This window comes from Mycteria americana, unplaced genomic scaffold (genome assembly GCF_035582795.1).
Source record: "Mycteria americana isolate JAX WOST 10 ecotype Jacksonville Zoo and Gardens unplaced genomic scaffold, USCA_MyAme_1.0 Scaffold_48, whole genome shotgun sequence".
Classification (NCBI taxonomy): Eukaryota; Metazoa; Chordata; class Aves; order Ciconiiformes; family Ciconiidae; genus Mycteria; species Mycteria americana.
The window spans coordinates 1,132,513-1,144,560 of record NW_027445634.1 but is presented as its reverse complement, the minus strand read 5'-3'; positions in this window follow the sequence as shown (position 1 = coordinate 1,144,560).

Here is a 12,048-nt window from a genome sequence, read left to right as displayed (position 1 = left end):
CAGCGAATGCAGTTCCAAGGGACAGTGAAAACCAGGTAGAGCTTTCAGTGCTGGCAGCTTTCGTGTGGGCGCAATCGGTGTACATTTAAAATTCGGCAGCCGGGCTGTGCGAGAGTCAAATAGGAATTGTTGCATCATAACCAACCAAGGCTTTTGCAGAGCGCGAATGTCTGTGCGGCAGCGAATGCAGTTCCAAGGGACAGTGAAAACCAGGTAGAACTTTCAGTGCTGGCATCTTTCATGTGGGCGCAATCGCTGGACGTTTCGAATTTGGCAGCCGGGCTCTGCCAGAGTCACATAGGCATTGTTGCTTCATACCCAACCAAGGCTTTGGCAGAGCGCGAATGTCTGTGCGGCAGCGAATGAAGTTCCAAGGGACAGTGAAAACCAGGTAGAGCTTTCAGTGCTGGCAGCTTTCGTGTGGGCGCAATCAGTGGACTTTTTAAATTTGGTAGCGGGCTGTGCGAGCGTCACATAGGTATTGTTGCATCATAACCAACCAAGGCTTTTGCGGAGCGCGAATGTCTGTGCGGCAGCGAATGCAGTTCCAAGGGACAGTGAAATCCAGGTAGACCTTTCAGTGCTGGCAGCTTTCGTGTGGGCGCAATCGCTGGATGTTTCAAATTTGGCAGCCGGGCTCTGTGAGAGTCACATAGGAATTGTTGCATCATAACCAACCAAGGCTTTTGCGGACCGCGAATGTCTGTGCGGCAGCGAATGCAGTTCCAAGGGACAGTGAAAACCAGGTAGAGCTTTAAGTGCTGGCAGCTTTCGTGTGGGTGCAATCGCTGGACGTTTCAAATTTGGCAGCCGGGCTCTGCCAGAGTCACATAGGCATTGTTGCATCATAACCAACCAAGGCTTGCGCAGAGCGCGAATGTCTGTGCGGCAGCGAATGCAGTTCCAAGGGACAGTGAAAACCAGGTAGAGCTTTCAGTGCTGGCAGCTTTCGTGTGGGTGCAATCGCTGCACGTTTCGAATTTGGCAGACGGGCTCTGCCAGAGTCACATAGGCATTGTTGCATCATAACCAACCAAGGCTTTTGCAGTCGCGAATGTCTGTGCGGCAGCGAATGCAGTTCCAAGGGACAGTGAAAACCAGGTAGAGCTTTCAGTGCTGGCAGCTTTCGTGTGGGCGCAATCAGTGGACGTTTCAAATTTGGCAGCCGGGCTCTGCGAGAGTCACTTTGGAATTGTTGCATCATAACCCACCAAGACTTTTGCGGACCGCGAATGTCTGTGCGGCAGCGACTGCAGTTCCAAGGGACAGTGAAAACCAGGTAGAGCTTTCAGTGCTGGCAGCTTTCGTGTGGGCGCAATCGCTGGACGTTTCAAATTTGGCAGCCGGTCTCTGCCAGAGTCACATAGGCATTGTTGCATCATAACCAACCAAGGCTTGCGCAGAGCGTGAATGTCTGTGCGGCAGCGAATGCAGTTCCAAGGGACAGTGAAAACCAGGTAGAGCTTTCAGTGCTGGCAGCTTTCGTGTGGGCGCAATCGCTGGACGTTTCGAATTTGGCAGCCGGGCTCTGCAGAGTCACATAGACATTGTTGCATCATAACCAACCAAGGCTTGCGCAGAGCGCGAATGTCTGTGCGGCAGCAAATGCAGTTCCAAGGGACAGTGAAAAGCAGGTAGAGCTTTCAGTGCTGGCAGCATTCGTGTGGGCGCAATCGCTGGACGTTTCGAATTTGGCAGCCGGGCTCTGCGAGAGTCACATAGGCATTGTTGCTTCATACCCAACCAAGGCTTTTGCAGAGCGCGAATGTCTGTGCGGCAGCGAATGCAGTTCCAAGGGACAGTGAAAACCAGGTAGAACTTTCAGTGCTGGCATCTTTCATGTGGGCGCAATCGCTGGACGTTTCGAATTTGGCAGCCGGGCTCTGCCAGAGTCACATAGGCATTGTTGCTTCATACCCAACCAAGGCTTTGGCAGAGCGCGAATGTCTGTGCGGCAGCGAATGAAGTTCCAAGGGACAGTGAAAACCAGGTAGAACTTTCAGTGCTGGCAGCTTTCGTGTGGGCGCAATCAGTGGACTTTTTAAATTTGGTAGCGGGCTGTGCGAGCGTCACATAGGTATTCTTGCATCATAACCAACCAAGGCTTTTGCGGAGCGCGAATGTCTGTGCGGCAGCGAATGCAGTTCCAAGGGACAGTGAAAACCAGGTAGACCTTTCAGTGCTGGCAGCTTTCGTGTGGGCGCAATCGCTGGATGTTTCAAATTTGGCAGCCGGGCTGTGCGAGAGTCACATAGGAATTGTTGCATCATAACCAACCAAGGCTTTTGCGGACCGCGAATGTCTGTGCGGCAGCGAATGCAGTTCCAAGGGACAGTGAAAACCAGGTAGAGCTTTCAGTGCTGGCAGCTTGCGTGTGGGTGCAATCGCTGGACGTTTCAAATTTGGCAGCCGGGCTCTGCCAGAGTCACATAGGCATTGTTGCATCATAACCAACCAAGGCTTGCGCAGAGCGCGAATGTCTGTGCGGCAGCGAATGCAGTTCCAAGGGACAGTGAAAACCAGGTAGAGCTTTCAGTGCTGGCAGCTTTCGTGTGGGTGCAATCGCTGCACGTTTCGAATTTGGCAGCCGGGCTCTGCCAGAGTCACATAGGCATTGTTGCATCATAAGCAACCAAGGCTTTTGCAGTCGCGAATGTCTGTGCGGCAGCGAATGCAGTTCCAAGGGACAGTGAAAACCAGGTAGAGCTTTCAGTGCTGGCAGCTTTCGTGTGGGCGCAATCAGAGGACGTTTCAAATTTGGCAGCCGGGCTCTGTGAGCGTCACTTTGGAATTGTTGCATCATAACCCACCAAGACTTTTGCGGACCGCGAATGTCTGTGCGGCAGCGAATGCAGTTCCAAGGGACAGTGAAAACCAGGTAGAGCTTTCAGTGCTGGCAGCTTTCGTGTGGGCGCAATCGCTGGACGTTTCAAATTTGGCAGCCGGTCTCTGCCAGAGTCACATAGGCATTGTTGCATCATAACCAACCAAGGCTTGCACAGAGCGTGAATGTCTGTGCGGCAGCGAATGCAGTTCCAAGGGACAGTGAAAACCAGGTAGAGCTTTCAGTGCTGGCAGCTTTCGTGTGGGCGCAATCGCTGGACGTTTCGAATTTGGCAGCCGGGCTCTGCCAGAGTCACATAGGAATTGTTGCATCATAACCAACCAAGGCTTGCGCAGAGCGCGAATGTCTGTGCGGCAGCGAATGCAGTTCCAAGGGACAGTGAAAACCAGGTAGAGCTTTCAGTGCTGGCAGCTTTCGTGTGGGCGCAATCGCTGGACGTTTCGAATTTGGCAGCCGGGCTCTGCAGAGTCACATAGACATTGTTGCATCATAACCAATCAAGGCTTGCGCAGAGCGCGAATGTCTGTGCGGCAGCAAATGCAGTTCCAAGGGACAGTGAAAAGCAGGTAGAGCTTTCAGTGCTGGCAGCATTCGTGTGGGCGCAATCGCTGGACGTTTCGAATTTGGCAGCCGGGCTCTGCAGAGTCACATAGGCATTGTTGCTTCATACCCAACCAAGGCTTTTGCAGAGCGCGAACGTCTGTGCGGCAGCGAATGCAGTTCCAAGGGACAGTGAAAACCAGGTAGAGCTTTCAGTGCTGGCAGCTTTCGTGTGGGTGCAATCGCTGCACGTTTCGAATTTGGCAGCCGGGCTCTGCGAGAGTCACATAGGCATTGTTGCATCATAACCAACCTAGGCTTTTGCAGGCGCGAATGGCTGTGCGGCAGCGAATGCAGTTCAAGGGACAGTGAAAACCAGGTAGAGCTTTCAGTGCTGGCAGCTTTCGTGTGGGCGCAATCAGTGGACGTTTCAAATTTGGCAGCCGGGCTCTGCGAGAGTCACATTGGAATTGTTGCATCATAACCAACCAAGACTTTTGCGGACTGCGAATGTCTGTGCGGTAGCGAATGCAGTTCCAAGGGACAGTGAAAACCAGGTAGAGCTTTCAGTGCTGGCAGCTTTCGTGTGGGCGCAATCGCTGGACGTTTCAATTTGGCAGCCGGGCTCTGCGAGAGTCACATAGGCATTGTTGCATCATAACCAACCTAGGCTTTTGCAGGCGCGAATGGCTGTGCGGCAGCGAATGCAGTTCAAGGGACAGTGAAAACCAGGTAGAGCTTTCAGTGCTGGCAGCTTTCGTGTGGGCGCAATCAGTGGACGTTTCAAATTTGGCAGCCGGGCTCTGCGAGAGTCACATTGGAATTGTTGCATCATAACCAACCAAGACTTTTGCGGACTGCGAATGTCTGTGCGGTAGCGAATGCAGTTCCAAGGGACAGTGAAAACCAGGTAGAGCTTTCAGTGCTGGCAGCTTTCGTGTGGGTGCAATCGCTGCACGTTTCGAATTTGGCAGCCGGGCTCTGCGAGAGTCACATAGGCATTGTTGCATCATAACCAACCAAGGCTTGCGCAGAGCGCGAATGTCTGTGCGGCAGCGAATGCAGTTCCAAGGGACAGTGAAAACCAGGTAGAGCTTTCAGTGCTGGCAGCTTTCGTGTGGGCGCAATCGCTGGACGTTTCGAATTTGGCAGCCGGGCTCTGCAGAGTCACATAGACATTGTTGCATCATAAACAACCAAGGCTTGCGCAGAGCGCGAATGTCTGTGCGGCAGCAAATGCAGTTCCAAGGGACAGTGAAAAGCAGGTAGAGCTTTCAGTGCTGGCAGCATTCGTGTGGGCGCAATCGCTGGACGTTTCGAATTTGGCAGCCGGGCTCTGCGAGAGTCACATAGGCATTGTTGCTTCATACCCAACCAAAGCTTTTGCAGAGCGCGAATGTCTGTGCGGCAGCGAATGCAGTTCCAAGGGACAGTGAAAACCAGGTAGAGCTTTCAGTGCTGGCAGCTTTCGTGTGGACGCAATCGGTGTACATTTAAAATTTGGCAGCCGGGCTGTGCGACAGTCAAATAGGAATTGTTGCATCATAACCAACCAAGGCTTTTGCAGAGCGCGAATGTCTGTGCGGCAGCGAATGCAGTTCCAAGGGACAGTGAAAACCAGGTAGAACTTTCAGTGCTGGCATCTTTCATGTGGGCGCAATCGCTGGACGTTTCGAATTTGGCAGCCGGGCTCTGCCAGAGTCACATAGGCATTGTTGCTTCATACCCAACCAAGGCTTTGGCAGAGCGCGAATGTCTGTGCGGCAGCGAATGAAGTTCCAAGGGACAGTGAAAACCAGGTAGAACTTTCAGTGCTGGCAGCTTTCGTGTGGGCGCAATCAGTGGACTTTTTAAATTCGGTAGCGGGCTGTGCGAGCGTCACATAGGTATTGTTGCATCATAACCAACCAAGGCTTTTGCGGAGCGCGAATGTCTGTGCGGCAGCGAATGCAGTTCCAAGGGACAGTGAAAACCAGGTAGAGCTTTCAGTGCTGGCAGCTTTCGTGTGGGTGCAATCGCTGGACGTTTCAAATTTGGCAGCCGGGCTCTGCCAGAGTCACATAGGCATTGTTGCATCATAACCAACCAAGGCTTGCGCAGAGCGCGAATGTCTGTGCGGCAGCGAATGCAGTTCCAAGGGACAGTGAAAACCAGGTAGAGCTTTCAGTGCTGGCAGCTTTCGTGTGGGTGCAATCGCTGCACGTTTCGAATTTGGCAGCCGGGCTCTGCCAGAGTCACATAGGCATTGTTGCATCATAACCAACCAAGGCTTTTGCAGTCGCGAATGTCTGTGCGGCAGCGAATGCAGTTCCAAGGGACAGTGAAAACCAGGTAGAGCTTTCAGTGCTGGCAGCTTTCGTGTGGGCGCAATCAGTGGACGTTTCAAATTTGGCAGCCGGGCTCTGCGAGAGTCACTTTGGAATTGTTGCATCATAACCCACCAAGACTTTTGCGGACCGCGAATGTCTGTGCGGCAGCGACTGCAGTTCCAAGGGACAGTGAAAACCAGGTAGAGCTTTCAGTGCTGGCAGCTTTCGTGTGGGCGCAATCGCTGCACCTTTCAAATTTGGCAGCCGGTCTCTGCCAGAGTCACATAGGCATTGTTGCATCATAACCAACCAAGGCTTGCACAGAGCGTGAATGTCTGTGCGGCAGCGAATGCAGTTCCAAGGGACAGTGAAAAACAGGTAGAGCTTTCAGTGCTGGCAGCTTTCGTGTGGGCGCAATCGCTGGACGTTTCAAATTTGGCAGCCGGGCTCTGCCAGAGTCACATAGGCATTGTTGCATCATAACCAACCAAGGCTTGCGCAGAGCGCGAATGTCTGTGTGGCAGCGAATGCAGTTCCAAGGGACAGTGAAAACCAGGTAGAGCTTTCAGTGCTGGCAGCTTTCCTGTGGACGCAATCGGTGCACATTTAAAATTTGGCAGCCGGTCTCTGCGAGAGTCACATAGGAATTGTTGCATCATAACCAACCAAGGCTTTTGCAGAGCGCGAATGTCTGTGCGGCAGCGAATGCAGTTCCAAGGGACAGTGAAAACCAGGTAGACCTTTCAGTGCTGGCAGCTTTCGTGTGGGCGCAATCGCTGGACGTTTCAATTTGGCAGCCGGGCTCTGCAAGAGTCACATAGGCATTGTTGCATCATAAGCAACCAAGGCTTTTGCAGTCGCAAATGTCTGTGCGGCAGCGAATGCAGTTCAAGGGACAGTGAAAACCAGGTAGAGCTTTCAGTGCTGGCAGCTTTCGCGTGGGCGCAATCGCTGGACGTTTCAAATTTGGCAGGCAGTCTCTGCCAGAGTCACATAGGCATTGTTGCATCATAAACAAATAAAGCTTTTGCGGAGAGATAATGTCTGTGCGGCAGCGAATGCAGTTCCAAGGGACAGTGAAAACCAGGTAGAGCTTTCAGTGCTGGCAGCTTTCGTGTGGGTGCAATCGCTGCACGTTTCGAATTTGGCAGCCGGGCTCTGCGAGAGTCACATAGGCATTGTTGCATCATAACCAACCTAGGCTTTTGCAGGCGCGAATGGCTGTGCGGCAGCGAATGCAGTTCAAGGGACAGTGAAAACCAGGTAGAGCTTTCAGTGCTGGCAGCTTTCGTGTGGGCGCAATCAGTGGACGTTTCAAATTTGGCAGCCGGGCTCTGCGAGAGTCACATTGGAATTGTTGCATCATAACCAACCAAGACTTTTGCGGACTGCGAATGTCTGTGCGGTAGCGAATGCAGTTCCAAGGGACAGTGAAAACCAGGTAGAGCTTTCAGTGCTGGCAGCTTTCGTGTGGGTGCAATCGCTGCACGTTTCGAATTTGGCAGCCGGGCTCTGCGAGAGTCACATAGGCATTGTTGCATCATAACCAACCAAGGCTTTTGCAGAGCGCGAATGTCTGTGCGGCAGCGAATGCAGTTCCAAGGGACAGTGAAAACCAGGTAGAGCTTTCAGTGCTGGCAGCTTTCGTGTGGGCGCAATCGCTGGACGTTTCGAATTTGGCAGCCGGGCTCTGCAGAGTCACATAGACATTGTTGCATCATAACCAACCAAGGCTTGCGCAGAGCGCGAATGTCTGTGCGGCAGCGAATGCAGTTCCAAGGGACAGTGAAAAGCAGGTAGAGCTTTCAGTGCTGGCAGCATTCGTGTGGGCGCAATCGCTGGACGTTTCGAATTTGGCAGCCGGGCTCTGCGAGAGTCACATAGGCATTGTTGCTTCATACCCAACCAAGGCTTTTGCAGAGCGCGAACGTCTGTGCGGCAGCGAATGCAGTTCCAAGGGACAGTGAAAACCAGGTAGAGCTTTCAGTGCTGGCAGCTTTCGTGTGGGCGCAATCGGTGTACATTTAAAATTCGGCAGCCGGGCTGTGCGAGAGTCAAATAGGAATTGTTGCATCATAACCAACCAAGGCTTTTGCAGAGCGCGAATGTCTGTGCGGCAGCGAATGCAGTTCCAAGGGACAGTGAAAACCAGGTAGAACTTTCAGTGCTGGCATCTTTCATGTGGGCGCAATCGCTGGACGTTTCGAATTTGGCAGCCGGGCTCTGCCAGAGTCACATAGGCATTGTTGCTTCATACCCAACCAAGGCTTTGGCAGAGCGCGAATGTCTGTGCGGCAGCGAATGAAGTTCCAAGGGACAGTGAAAACCAGGTAGAACTTTCAGTGCTGGCAGCTTTCGTGTGGGCGCAATCAGTGGACTTTTTAAATTTGGTAGCGGGCTGTGCGAGCGTCACATAGGTATTGTTGCATCATAACCAACCAAGGCTTTTGCGGAGCGCGAATGTCTGTGCGGCAGCGAATGCAGTTCCAAGGGACAGTGAAATCCAGGTAGACCTTTCAGTGCTGGCAGCTTTCGTGTGGGCGCAATCGCTGGATGTTTCAAATTTGGCAGCCGGGCTCTGTGAGAGTCACATAGGAATTGTTGCATCATAACCAACCAAGGCTTTTGCGGACCGCGAATGTCTGTGCGGCAGCGAATGCAGTTCCAAGGGACAGTGAAAACCAGGTAGAGCTTTAAGTGCTGGCAGCTTTCGTGTGGGTGCAATCGCTGGACGTTTCAAATTTGGCAGCCGGGCTCTGCCAGAGTCACATAGGCATTGTTGCATCATAACCAACCAAGGCTTGCGCAGAGCGCGAATGTCTGTGCGGCAGCGAATGCAGTTCCAAGGGACAGTGAAAACCAGGTAGAGCTTTCAGTGCTGGCAGCTTTCGTGTGGGTGCAATCGCTGCACGTTTCGAATTTGGCAGACGGGCTCTGCCAGAGTCACATAGGCATTGTTGCATCATAACCAACCAAGGCTTTTGCAGTCGCGAATGTCTGTGCGGCAGCGAATGCAGTTCCAAGGGACAGTGAAAACCAGGTAGAGCTTTCAGTGCTGGCAGCTTTCGTGTGGGCGCAATCAGTGGACGTTTCAAATTTGGCAGCCGGGCTCTGCGAGAGTCACTTTGGAATTGTTGCATCATAACCCACCAAGACTTTTGCGGACCGCGAATGTCTGTGCGGCAGCGACTGCAGTTCCAAGGGACAGTGAAAACCAGGTAGAGCTTTCAGTGCTGGCAGCTTTCGTGTGGGCGCAATCGCTGGACGTTTCAAATTTGGCAGCCGGTCTCTGCCAGAGTCACATAGGCATTGTTGCATCATAACCAACCAAGGCTTGCACAGAGCGTGAATGTCTGTGCGGCAGCGAATGCAGTTCCAAGGGACAGTGAAAACCAGGTAGAGCTTTCAGTGCTGGCAGCTTTCGTGTGGGCGCAATCGCTGGACGTTTCGAATTTGGCAGCCGGGCTCTGCCAGAGTCACATAGGCATTGTTGCATCATAACCAACCAAGGCTTGCGCAGAGCGCGAATGTCTGTGTGGCAGCGAATGCAGTTCCAAGGGACAGTGAAAACCAGGTAGAGCTTTCAGTGCTGGCATCTTTCATGTGGGCGCAATCGCTGGACGTTTCGAATTTGGCAGCCGGGCTCTGCCAGAGTCACATAGGAATTGTTGCTTCATACCCAACCAAGGCTTTGGCAGAGCGCGAATGTCTGTGCGGCAGCGAATGAAGTTGCAAGGGACAGTGAAAACCAGGTAGAACTTTCAGTGCTGGCAGCTTTCGTGTGGGCGCAATCAGTGGACTTTTTAAATTTGGTAGCGGGCTGTGCGAGCGTCACATAGGCATTGTTGCATCACAAGCAACCAAGGCTTTTGCAGTCGCAAATGTCTGTGCGGCAGCGAATGCAGTTCAAGGGACAGTGAAAACCAGGTAGAGCTTTCAGTGCTGGCAGCTTTCGTGTGGGCGCAATCGCTGGACGTTTAAAATTTGGCAGCCGGTCTCTGCCAGCGTCACATAGGCATTGTTGCATCATAAACAAATAAAGCTTTTGCGGAGAGATAATGTCTGTGCGGCAGCGAATGCAGTTCCAAGGGACAGTGAAAACCAGGTAGAGCTTTCAGTGCTGGCAGCTTTCGTGTGGGTGCAATCGCTGCACGTTTCGAATTTGGCAGCCGGGCTCTGCGAGAGTCACATAGGCATTGTTGCATCATAAGCAACCAAGGCTTTTGCAGTCGCGAATGTCTGTGCGGCAGCGAATGCAGTTCCAAGGGACAGTGAAAACCAGGTAGAGCTTTCAGTGCTGGCAGCTTTCGTGTGGGCGCAATCAGTGGACGTTTCAAATTTGGCAGCCGGGCTCTGCGAGCGTCACTTTGGAATTGTTGCATCATAACCCACCAAGACTTTTGCGGACCGCGAATGTCTGTGCGGCAGCGAATGCAGTTCCAAGGGACAGTGAAAACCAGGTAGAGCTTTCAGTGCTGGCAGCTTTCGTGTGGGCGCAATCGCTGGACGTTTCGAATTTGGCAGCCGGGCTCTGCCAGAGTCACATAGGCATTGTTGCGTCATAACCAACCAAGGCTTGCACAGAGCGTGAATGTCTGTGCGGCAGCGAATGCAGTTCCAAGGGACAGTGAAAACCAGGTAGAGCTTTCAGTGCTGGCAGCTTTCGTGTGGGCGCAATCGCTGGACGTTTCGAATTTGGCAGCCGGGCTCTGCCAGAGTCACATAGGAATTGTTGCATCATAACCAACCAAGGCTTGCGCAGAGCGCGAATGTCTGTGCGGCAGCGAATGCAGTTCCAAGGGACAGTGAAAACCAGGTAGAGCTTTCAGTGCTGGCAGCTTTCGTGTGGGCGCAATCGCTGGACGTTTCGAACTTGGCAGCCGGGCTCTGCAGAGTCACATAGACATTGTTGCATCATAACCAACCAAGGCTTGCGCAGAGCGCGAATGTCTGTGCGGCAGCAAATGCAGTTCCAAGGGACAGTGAAAAGCAGGTAGAGCTTTCAGTGCTGGCAGCTTTCGTGTGGACGCAATCAGTGTACATTTAAAATTTGGCAGCCGGGCTGTGCGAGAGTCAAATAGGAATTGTTGCATCATAACCAACCAAGGCTTTTGCAGAGCGCGAATGTATGTGCGGCAGCGAATGCAGTTCCAAGGGACAGTGAAATCCAGGTACAGCTTTCAGTGCTGGCAGCTTTCGTGTGGGCGCAATCGCTGGATGTTTCAAATTTGGCAGCCGGGCTCTGCGAGAGTCACATAGGAATTGTTGCATCATAACCAACCAAGGCTTTTGCGGACCGCGAATGTCTGTGCGGCAGCGAATGCAGTTCCAAGGGACAGTGAAAACCAGGTAGAGCTTTCAGTGCTGGCAGCTTTCGTGTGGGCGCAATCGCTGGACGTTTCAAATTTGGCAGCCGGTCTCTGCCAGAGTCACATAGGCATTGTTGCATCATAACCAACCAAGGCTTGCACAGAGCGTGAATGTCTGTGCGGCAGCGAATGCAGTTCCAAGGGACAGTGAAAACCAGGTAGAGCTTTCAGTGCTGGCAGCTTTCGTGTGGGCGCAATCGCTGGACGTTTCGAATTTGGCAGCCGGGCTCTGCCAGAGTCACATAGGAATTGTTGCATCATAACCAACCAAGGCTTGTGCAGAGCGCGAATGTCTGTGCGGCAGCGAATGCAGTTCCAAGGGACAGTGAAAAGCAGGTAGAGCTTTCAGTGCTGGCAGCATTCGTGTGGGCGCAATCGCTGGACGTTTCGAATTTGGCAGCCGGGCTCTGCGAGAGTCACATAGGCATTGTTGCTTCATACCCAACCAAGGCTTTTGCAGAGCGCGAACGTCTGTGCGGCATCGAATGCAGTTCCAAGGGACAGTGAAAACCAGGTAGAGCTTTCAGTGCTGGCAGCTTTCGTGTGGACGCAATCGGTGTACATTTAAAATTTGGCAGCCGGGCTCTGCGAGAGTCACATAGGAATTGTTGCATCATAACCAACCAAGGCTTTTGCAGAGCGCGAATGTCTGTGCGGCAGCGAATGCAGTTCTAAGGGACAGTGAAAACCAGGTAGAGCTTTCAGTGCTGGCATCTTTCATGTGGGAGCAATCGCTGGACGTTTCGAATTTGGCAGCCGGGCTCTGCCAGAGTCACATAGGAATTGTTGCTTCATACCCAACCAAGGCTTTGGCAGAGCGCGAATGTCTGTGCGGCAGCGAATGAAGTTGCAAGGGACAGTGAAAACCAGGTAGAACTTTCAGTGCTGGCAGCTTTCGTGTGGGCGCAATCAGTGGACTTTTTAAATTTGGTAGCGGGCTGTGCGAGCGTCACATAGGCATTGTTGCATCATAAACAAATAAAGC